Raw genomic sequence first — 9,061 nt, 5'->3', positions numbered from 1 at the left:
TTGCTCCGATCCGAGTTTCTAGGGAAGTCTGAAGCTTGGATTACGCGTTAGCACATGGAAACTTTCAGCGACTGGTTGTGAAAAGAATGTCAGGGTGATGAGAGTATTGATGAGCAACTGTATTTGTTGGCTAGGTAGCCATCATGGCATATCCTCACATACAAAGGGTACGAGATAAATGAGAATATATTTTATACAGTAGCCCAAGATAAAAGGAGCACCAACCAAAACAGTGGTGTCCACATAGATGCCACCGACCCTAATGGAAATAAGCAAACATATTATGGCCGCATAGAGGAGATATGGGAACTAAACTATGCACCTACTTTTATGGTATCTTTGTTCAAGTGCCAATGGGTAAAGGCGACTAGAGGTGGGATAGCAGTCGACAACCAGTATAGAATGACAACCGTGGACCTCAACAATATTGGGTACAAAGACAAACCGTTCGTCCTTGCCAAGGATGTGAATCAGGTGTTCTATGTCAAGGACATGTCTATAAAACCAAAGAGAGGGAAAACAACAACGACCCAATCTATGAGCCAAAGCGCCACATAGTTTTTTCATGGAAAAGAAACATCATCGGAATTGAAGACAAGTCAGACATATCAGAAGATTATGAAAAGGATGACCGAATTCCACCCTTCACAGTGAACAAAGACCCAAGCATCCAGCTAAATGATGAGGACACTCTATGGTTACGACGCGATCATAACCAAGGAATATACGTTAAGAAGAAGTTCACTACTGTGCCCGTTTGATATATATAGTGATGTTTAATAGTGTGTATTAGAGGTATTATGTAATAATTGTGAATTTAGAGATGTTTATTATGTGTTTCTTTTTTTCTATGTTTAGATTAAATTTGTGTTTGATGGTGGGATTTCCATGTCGCACAAAGCAAAAAGCAAAAGCAATGCATCTGATGTGAAAAATTAATGAAAAAATTGTTTTAGTCCCGGCTTGATATGGTGATGTATTAGACCTATTATGTAATAATTGTGACTTTAGATTTTTTTTTGTCGTGTTTTTATATTTTCTATGGTTTAAATGAATTTTCTACTTGATGGTGGATTTCTCGTGGAGAATGTGTGATGAAAAACCAAATGATCAACGTTAATAAGATGTGAAAACTAATTTCCTATCGAAAAGCAATAGTTTTAATGATTTTAATCAAGTAGTATATTTTTGCATGATGCAAATTGTAATTATTATTTACACTATATTAAATATTTATACAGTAAAACAAAAGAGTTTATGTTACAAATTTTTGTTGTGTATAATAATGCAAAACCAAGCCTAGGATTTTTTTATAATTTTTTGGATAATATTTTATTTATTAGGCAATTAATAACTCTCTACATATTTATATAAAAAATATATATATAAAAAGGAAAAACTTCTGGAAACTAGCAGAACTATAGCCCACCCTTACTCTCGGGTGGATCTACCACCCGGGACTAAAGGTGGGCTACATTTTCGCGGTTCGCCAAAAAATAACTTTACTCCCGGGCCGTTGCTACACCTAGGACTAAAGGTCATACCTTAAGTCCCGGTTCTAACCATCACCCAGGACTAAAGGTCCTTTAGTCCCGGGCCCTGGCTTCACTCGGGACTAAAGGTCCCCCTTTATAAACCACGCCCTTCTCCCTTCTCTAGTTCTCTTCCTCTCTGTCTCCGCCAAGCCATGACGTCGCCTCATCTTCTCCACCAGATCCGATCCAGCAGCGCCGCCACCCCCAGGCGACCACCCTAGCCTCGCCCCATCATGCGCGCACGCTTTGTCACCGGCCCCACGCGCACGCGCGCTTCTTCTCTGGCCGGCCAGCGCACACCTCGCTCATCCCCGTCCATCGTCGCCGCAGCTTGCGTCACTCGTCCTCGCTGGCCCGCACACCTCGCTCGTCCTCGCTGGAGCTCACGTCCTCGTCCCCGGCCCACCTCGCTCATCCTCACCAGAGCGCCGGCCCTTCACGCCCAAGGAGGACGCCGCCATTGTCCGTTCCCACGCATGGCTCGGCAACCGCTGGGCCGCCATCGCGCGCCTCCTCCCTGGCCGCACCGACAATGCCATCAAGAACCACTAGAACTGCTCCCTGGCCGGTCCGGAGTGGTCTCCGCTGACGCCGCCACCGCCTTGCTCGTCCTCATCCACACCGGAGAGCGCACGCGCCTCTGTGGCTCTCGTTTCTGGCTGTCCAGCCGCACTGTCGCCACGGTGACCGCCTTTTCTTCTTATTACCCCTTTTGTAATCGGATGGATGCGTGTGCCGAGCCCTCGTGCTGGCAATCTTGTAATGGGATATGGCTCTTTGATTTTTATTGCGCAATTTTGTGCTGAGCCATCGAGCCGGCTCTTGTGCCTGCTGCGCCATGGCTGTAGTCATAGCCCACCCCGAACGTCAGAAATGAGCGTCAGAAATGTAGTCCAACTTCACGATCCCGGGCCTCCTCGTAGCTCATGTTCAGCTTCTGAGAAAGCATGTTGTCCATTGAAGTAACATCAGAGCAACACATTAGATATGCTAACAACCAAGTTCCTATATGGTCCATAAAATATTGGGTACAAACCAACATGTGCTATTAAAATAGAAATATTAGTGGAGAACTTCAACCCTGAGAATGCTACATCGAGCAGAATTAACAGGTTTAGCAAACAAAATGAATGATTGATAGTTCCTAAATTGTGCAGACAAAACACAATGTTAATTACTATATCCCATAGGATATTACATTATTGCGGTTAACAAGATATGAAATCATCTAGCTATATATACTACACAAAGTAGCAACAGAATAGATAAGAGTGACAAATAGTTTGTAACTGGAAAGCAAATTAGAGAAATCAAAGTTATATAAAAATAGGGTTATATAATTAATTTATATTGTTATATATCTAAATTTGTTATATATATCACTTGCCAATAAATATTTCTAGAAAATAAAAAATCAAAGTTATGCTTTGGAGACTTGAATTTCGAGTGTAGTTATTTAATTAATTTTAAGCACATGACTCGATCCATTTTATAGATATATGGTTTTTATTTTTTATAGATATATCTAGTGGTGTAAAAGTTAGATGGCTACCCCAAGAGACAACATGGATGAAGAAATGATGGATATTATCAACACCAGCACTCAATTTGTCGATGGTGACCAGCAGGATGTAGATGACAGGAGCCAATACCTGGCTCTTGAAAATAATCAAGAAAATATTGTGCAAGAAAATACTGGCGAGGTATATATATTTATATATATATTTGAATATTATACATATATATATATATATTTGAATATCTATCATCTATTATGTGTACACATGATATTTATTTATTCTTTTTTTATACGTAGCCCTCTGGATCGACGACCACAACAGCGAAAAGCAAAAATATTCGAGGCCCAAAAAAGCCATTGGAGGGGCATTACATAATATCAAGACAGGCGAACCTCTTGGTCCACATGCAAAGAAATTCGTGGAACACTGTGGATACCTTACAAGGGACAAACTTCCAATCAGTGCCTGTGAATGGAAGCAAAAGATCAACGAGCCTCATGTTAGTTTTGTCTCTGATCTTGATAAGAATTTAATTTGGGATGATATCCTTCAACATTTCACGTTGCAAGCGGATGATTATGATGATATCAACGATGATGAATTGAAGGAGCTAGTTCAAAAGTGGGCTATGAAGAAGATGGCCACACAATTCCAGACTTGGAAGAAATCCCTATACATAAAATACATCAAGAAGAACCTAACGTCCAATTTCAATACTAGAGGCCCGCTCGCGAAGTTGAGGCCCTACTAGAATGATTTTGTACAGTACAAGATATTGGAAGAGGGTGAGGAACAAGTGAGAAGGAACTAAGAGAATACCCGACAGAAGGTATACCACCATGACATGGGATCAGGTGGCTACACGACTGCCATTCCCAAGTGGGAAAAAATGAAAGCAGACATTTTTGCCAAGGGTATCACACCAGAATCACTCAATTGGCCCAAATGCGCGAAGAATTGTTTTTTCGCTCATGGGGGAAGACTAGACCTAGAGACCGGGAAGCTGGTTCATGGCCCCAAAACTCAAAAGAGCAACACAGATTTTCTTATGATCTACAAGCTAAAGATATTGGTGCGTTCAGGCCTAATAGAGAGAAGAATGAACTGACGTATGCCATCCGGACTGCTGAACACAGTGGCCAAACGAGAGGTTTAGGACGGAACATTTCTTAGGAGCATAGTTTCCCTAACGACAGAGATACCTACAGAAGCCGGTAGAGAAGGAAGGATGAGGAAGCAGCGCAGATCGGTAAGTTGGAGGAATGTGTTCGTGAGTCACGGGAGGCGTTGCTTCAAGCACAGGAGTGCGAAAAAGACATGCAAGCTAGAATGTAGGATGAAATCATAAAGCAAGTGTAAATAGCAATGAGTGCCCAAAGGCAGGCATCAAATCTAGGAATCAACATTAATATTAGCTCCCCTGATCAGTTAAAAAGCAGCTGCGCTTCCACGGAGTTGCCAAATCAAGATGACGCAATGCTACGTTTCTCCGTGGATGACATCACTACACCATTTACATCATGTGAGCTACATATTCCAAAAGAGAATGCCATAATCATGGTGGTTCTTGGTGTTTTTTTCTCCTCCAGATCCTATCAAGACACTAAGAATCCATGGGGCAATAATATCACCTAGATATGTTAGCGTCTCAGTGGATAGAGTTAACAAAGGTTTTAGTGATTCGACTCTTGACATTCTAGGAGGTGATAGGGAGAAGACTCTTGGAGAAGTAGAGAAGACATTCATACTATGGTGCAAGCGCTACATCATTATTCCCGGGGGTCTCTAGTCCACCGCCGCTTCCTCAACTACCAGACAATAGGTGCGGACAAAAGTGAACAAAACAATTTTTTCACTAATTTTCTATTGACATACATGATTAATAATAACAATTTTTTATACCTAATTATTCTTTTTTATACTCACACAGTAGGGCCTCCGCCAACTTAAGTCCAATTATTCAATCTCTAGATCATCATAGTGCTCCGAGCAATGATTATGCAACACCGCCACCACCGCCATCTCCAAGGAGGTCTCCAACGCCTCCAAGGAGGTCTCCACCGCTGCCACCTCCAAGGAGGTCTACAATGCCTCCAAGGAGGTCTCCAACGGCTGCCTTGCCTCCCTTGATGACCAAGAAGCAGCCAGCTCCTAAAAGGTCCGCCCCGCAAACAAAGTCGTTGGCCCACCAGCCGGCAAAGAAGAAAGCCTCCTCTAATCCAGTTATTCCCCAAAAACTGTCTTATGAGAAAAGTGAAAATGAATTAAATGCTACAGTACAAAAAGATGTGAACAATTTCTTCGAAAAAGTAAGAAAGCAACGAGAAGAGAGGGAGAACCTAGAGAAACCGTACTTCTACCTACCTCCAGATCTTCTAAGAAAGAAGGTGGACCAGAAAAAGCGGGAATCTCAAAAGACCCTGCCAAAATTGAACTACGACCACTCTCTCACCAAGTCATTTGAGGCGGTGAGGAAAAGGACTAGAGCAGGGAAAGGTGTTGCACAACTCGGACAACAATCGCAACAATCAGTCCCCCCTCTTGTCATTCGTAATGAATATGGTTCAAACTTAGACTTATTGGACATCCATTTTGAGGACCTGGTTTGGTTTTACGAGGATACTAGTTTGGACCTTGCCCAAGTGCTCGTTGAAGGACTATCTGCTCCGAAAGTGGATCCTTGGAAGAAATTTGAACATGGAAAGAGTCTATACAACCCTGAGGCCTTAGGTGAACTGGGTACGCAAATGTACCTGCTAAACAAGTGGTACATGGCGGCATGTGAACGAGGAGAGACCTTTGTTTCTGTCAGAGTTAGAAACCAACATTACTTCCGTGGCGATGACGTTATATATGTTGAGTTTTTAGAATTACACCAACTATGCCACCTGGACTCTCTCGACAAAAGTCTCATTAGCTGCTATTGTCTGTAAGTGTGATTATTTTCTACTATTAAAGTGTATATATATAAAGCTACATGTATATATATATATATAAATTATATATCCTCACACTATATTTTTATATATGCAGATATGAGATGACAGAACTCAGAAAGAGAAAGGATAATGATGTTGGTTTCTTTGATCCAAATATCGTATTCAAACACCCTAATCCCCCGCCTCAATGGAAAGCTGAACTCGAGAAAAATCTCATGAGGTTCTTAGTGAACCAACAAAACAAGAACATACTCTTTCTCTACAACTTCAAGTGAGTGTTAAATAATTAATGTCGATTATATGGACAATTGTTCAATTATTTGCTTACTAGCTAAACTATCTCCCATATATATATGTTGACTCTAGTTAATGTCGATCATATTTGTGTATAAAAACATATGCAGCAATCACTGGATATTGATGGTCATCGATATGGTCAATAGTCGGTTGAGCATCTTAGACTCGTTAAGAAAAGAGCAAATAGAGTACCAAGACATGATAGATATTATCCAAGGGTAATTTGGTCTCTCTAGCAACTATATATACCCCGATCTCTTAACTGCAACAATTATTAAAGGCTAAATTAATTTTTTATTTTATTGAGCGCAGTGTTTGGAAAAGTTTCATTGAGAAACACCACATAAAACATTGCAAAGCGCCACTAGATATAATCGCACACAAAGTAAGTACTAGCTATATTTATATATATAATTCAATTAACACCATGCATGCTTTCAATTCATCGGATCTTTTTTCTCGTAAAAGTGGGTTCTGAGGTAAGAACAGGGGAACAACTACTGCGGATACTATGTTTGCGAGTTCATCATGGCGTACTCAAAAAGAACTCCTGAAGAGATCCTCAAAGTACGTTATATAAATATATTCATATATTCATAATTTTTTTATTGCTCATATATATAAGTAATCACGTGACCAACACACACACACACACACACACACATATATATATATATATATATATATATATATATATATATATATATATATATATATATATATATATATTAATACTTTTTCTTTAACTTTTATTGAAGACTCTATGGTTGAAGGAAAAAGTCATACGACGTGACCAACTGAAAGCAATTCAAGAGACCATAGCAGGATTTCTTAATGACCAGGTCCTAAATCCCGCCGGCGAGTTCTACAATGACATGAACAAAACATGGAAGCCAAATTAGATAGAGTGAATTTGTTATCCCAAAGATATGATAGAATATACAATACAAGCTTCATTTGTAATATATATATACATATTATATGTACATAAAATAACGTACAATATATGTATATACATGTAATATATACGTTAGTTTCATACTTTAGTTTGTACAAAATGTTCGAACATTATAAACGTGTAGAATACGTATATTATTAGCAGCGTAGAATGCGTATTCGAAAACCAAAACGAATCATCAATTGAAAATAGAAACAAAAAAAAAAGAAAAAAAAGAAAACATTTAGTCCCGGTTGGTACTTTTTAGCCCCGGTTGGTATTACCAACCAGAACTAAAGGTGGACCTTTAGTCCCGGGCGAGAAACCGGGGCTAAAGGAGGGCCCTTTAGTCCCGGATTTATGCTCCCGGTTGAGAAACCGGGACTGACAGGGTTTCTCAACCGGGAGTAAAGCAGGTTTCTGTACTAGTGTTCTTAGGCAGATTTCGGCCCTAAAGGCTATTCTGTTTTTTTAGTGTCACATCTAACAGACAATGAAGTCATGATTTTGTTCATAAATGAAATAGGGAAAATATAAGGCAATCTTTTGTTGTATAACTCAGTGCTCTGAGAGAAGAAATTAGTTTGCCTCGCTCGATCAGTGGCATGAATGTTAGTTGTATCTTTATTGATGCATAACAGAGCATTAGACCCACATGATTAAGCTAACGTGGCAATTGGAGTGGTACGATTATAGTTTTGGATTAGTAGCATCATTTACTCAACATGGCATGTTAGTTAGTACTAGATTGGACCAAATTAGTACCACTAACCTCCTATATCATTATTGTTAATACATTTCTAGACACGCTTGCTTGTATACCATGATTCCTTAATTATTACTTCTTGATTTGTATCTTCTGACGAAATTAGGCGTGTGCAGCGAGATCGTTTGTGGTTGATTTCACATTAACGAAGGACCACATAAATTCCGCACATGCTAGCCCGATCTGGTCACCGCATAATGATCAACCTAAGTACCTATTTGACATGACTCCTTCTCCAGGTGATCATACAGAAGACCCAGAAACGGAGGGAGGAGTCACAAATTGCAACTTCAACATAGAAAAAAGAACGATTCTGGCTCCTATGTACACAAAAAACGGCTCTTCCTCCTCGTGTGTTGGTGCGGCTTCTCCGGCTCTTCTGCCGAAGTTGGAGCCAAAGCTAGATACATGCCAAACAGGCCCTAAGACTCTAGTTCTGCAAACTAGCAAAAAACTTACATCTCACAAATATGAGTGATGATTTTGTCCAAAAGTATTAAAATGGCAAAACATATGACTAGTTTTAGTTCTATAAAAACCTTTTGCGCTAAAGAGAAGGAATTATATGGTCTCGAAGGCATTAATTTTAGGCCATGTTTGATCCATAGAGCTAATAGTTAGGTACAATAATTATCTCTTTGGATCCAAACAGGTCTAGCTAATTGTTAGCTTAATAACCAAATAACGACAATTTAATTAGTTGGACCAAACAAGTTAACAATAGCTAATATTAGCTATGAACTATTAGCTAGCTAACTATATGCAACTATGGATCTAAACAAGGCCTTAGTTGTACCGTTAATAAGACAACATCAGAACTACATGAGCAACGTAACCTGCTAATCAATTGGAGCGGTAGGATTTTTCGCATAGCATCATTTGATCAACGTGGCATGTGGGAGGATCCCCCCCCAGCTCCCTCTCTGGGGCCCTCGTCCCCGCCTCCACTCCTGCCGCCGTCGCCGCCCTTTGGCTTGTGGTGGCGGCGGCCAGCGGTGGCTCCGAAAAAAGAACTCCGTCGTAGGCCACCCTTCCTCCCCCCTCTCTCCTACACCACCTCTCCTCCT

This window comes from Miscanthus floridulus, chromosome 2 (genome assembly GCF_019320115.1).
Source record: "Miscanthus floridulus cultivar M001 chromosome 2, ASM1932011v1, whole genome shotgun sequence".
NCBI classification, from domain to species: domain Eukaryota; kingdom Viridiplantae; phylum Streptophyta; class Magnoliopsida; order Poales; family Poaceae; genus Miscanthus; species Miscanthus floridulus.
This window is presented reverse-complemented; position numbering follows the sequence as displayed.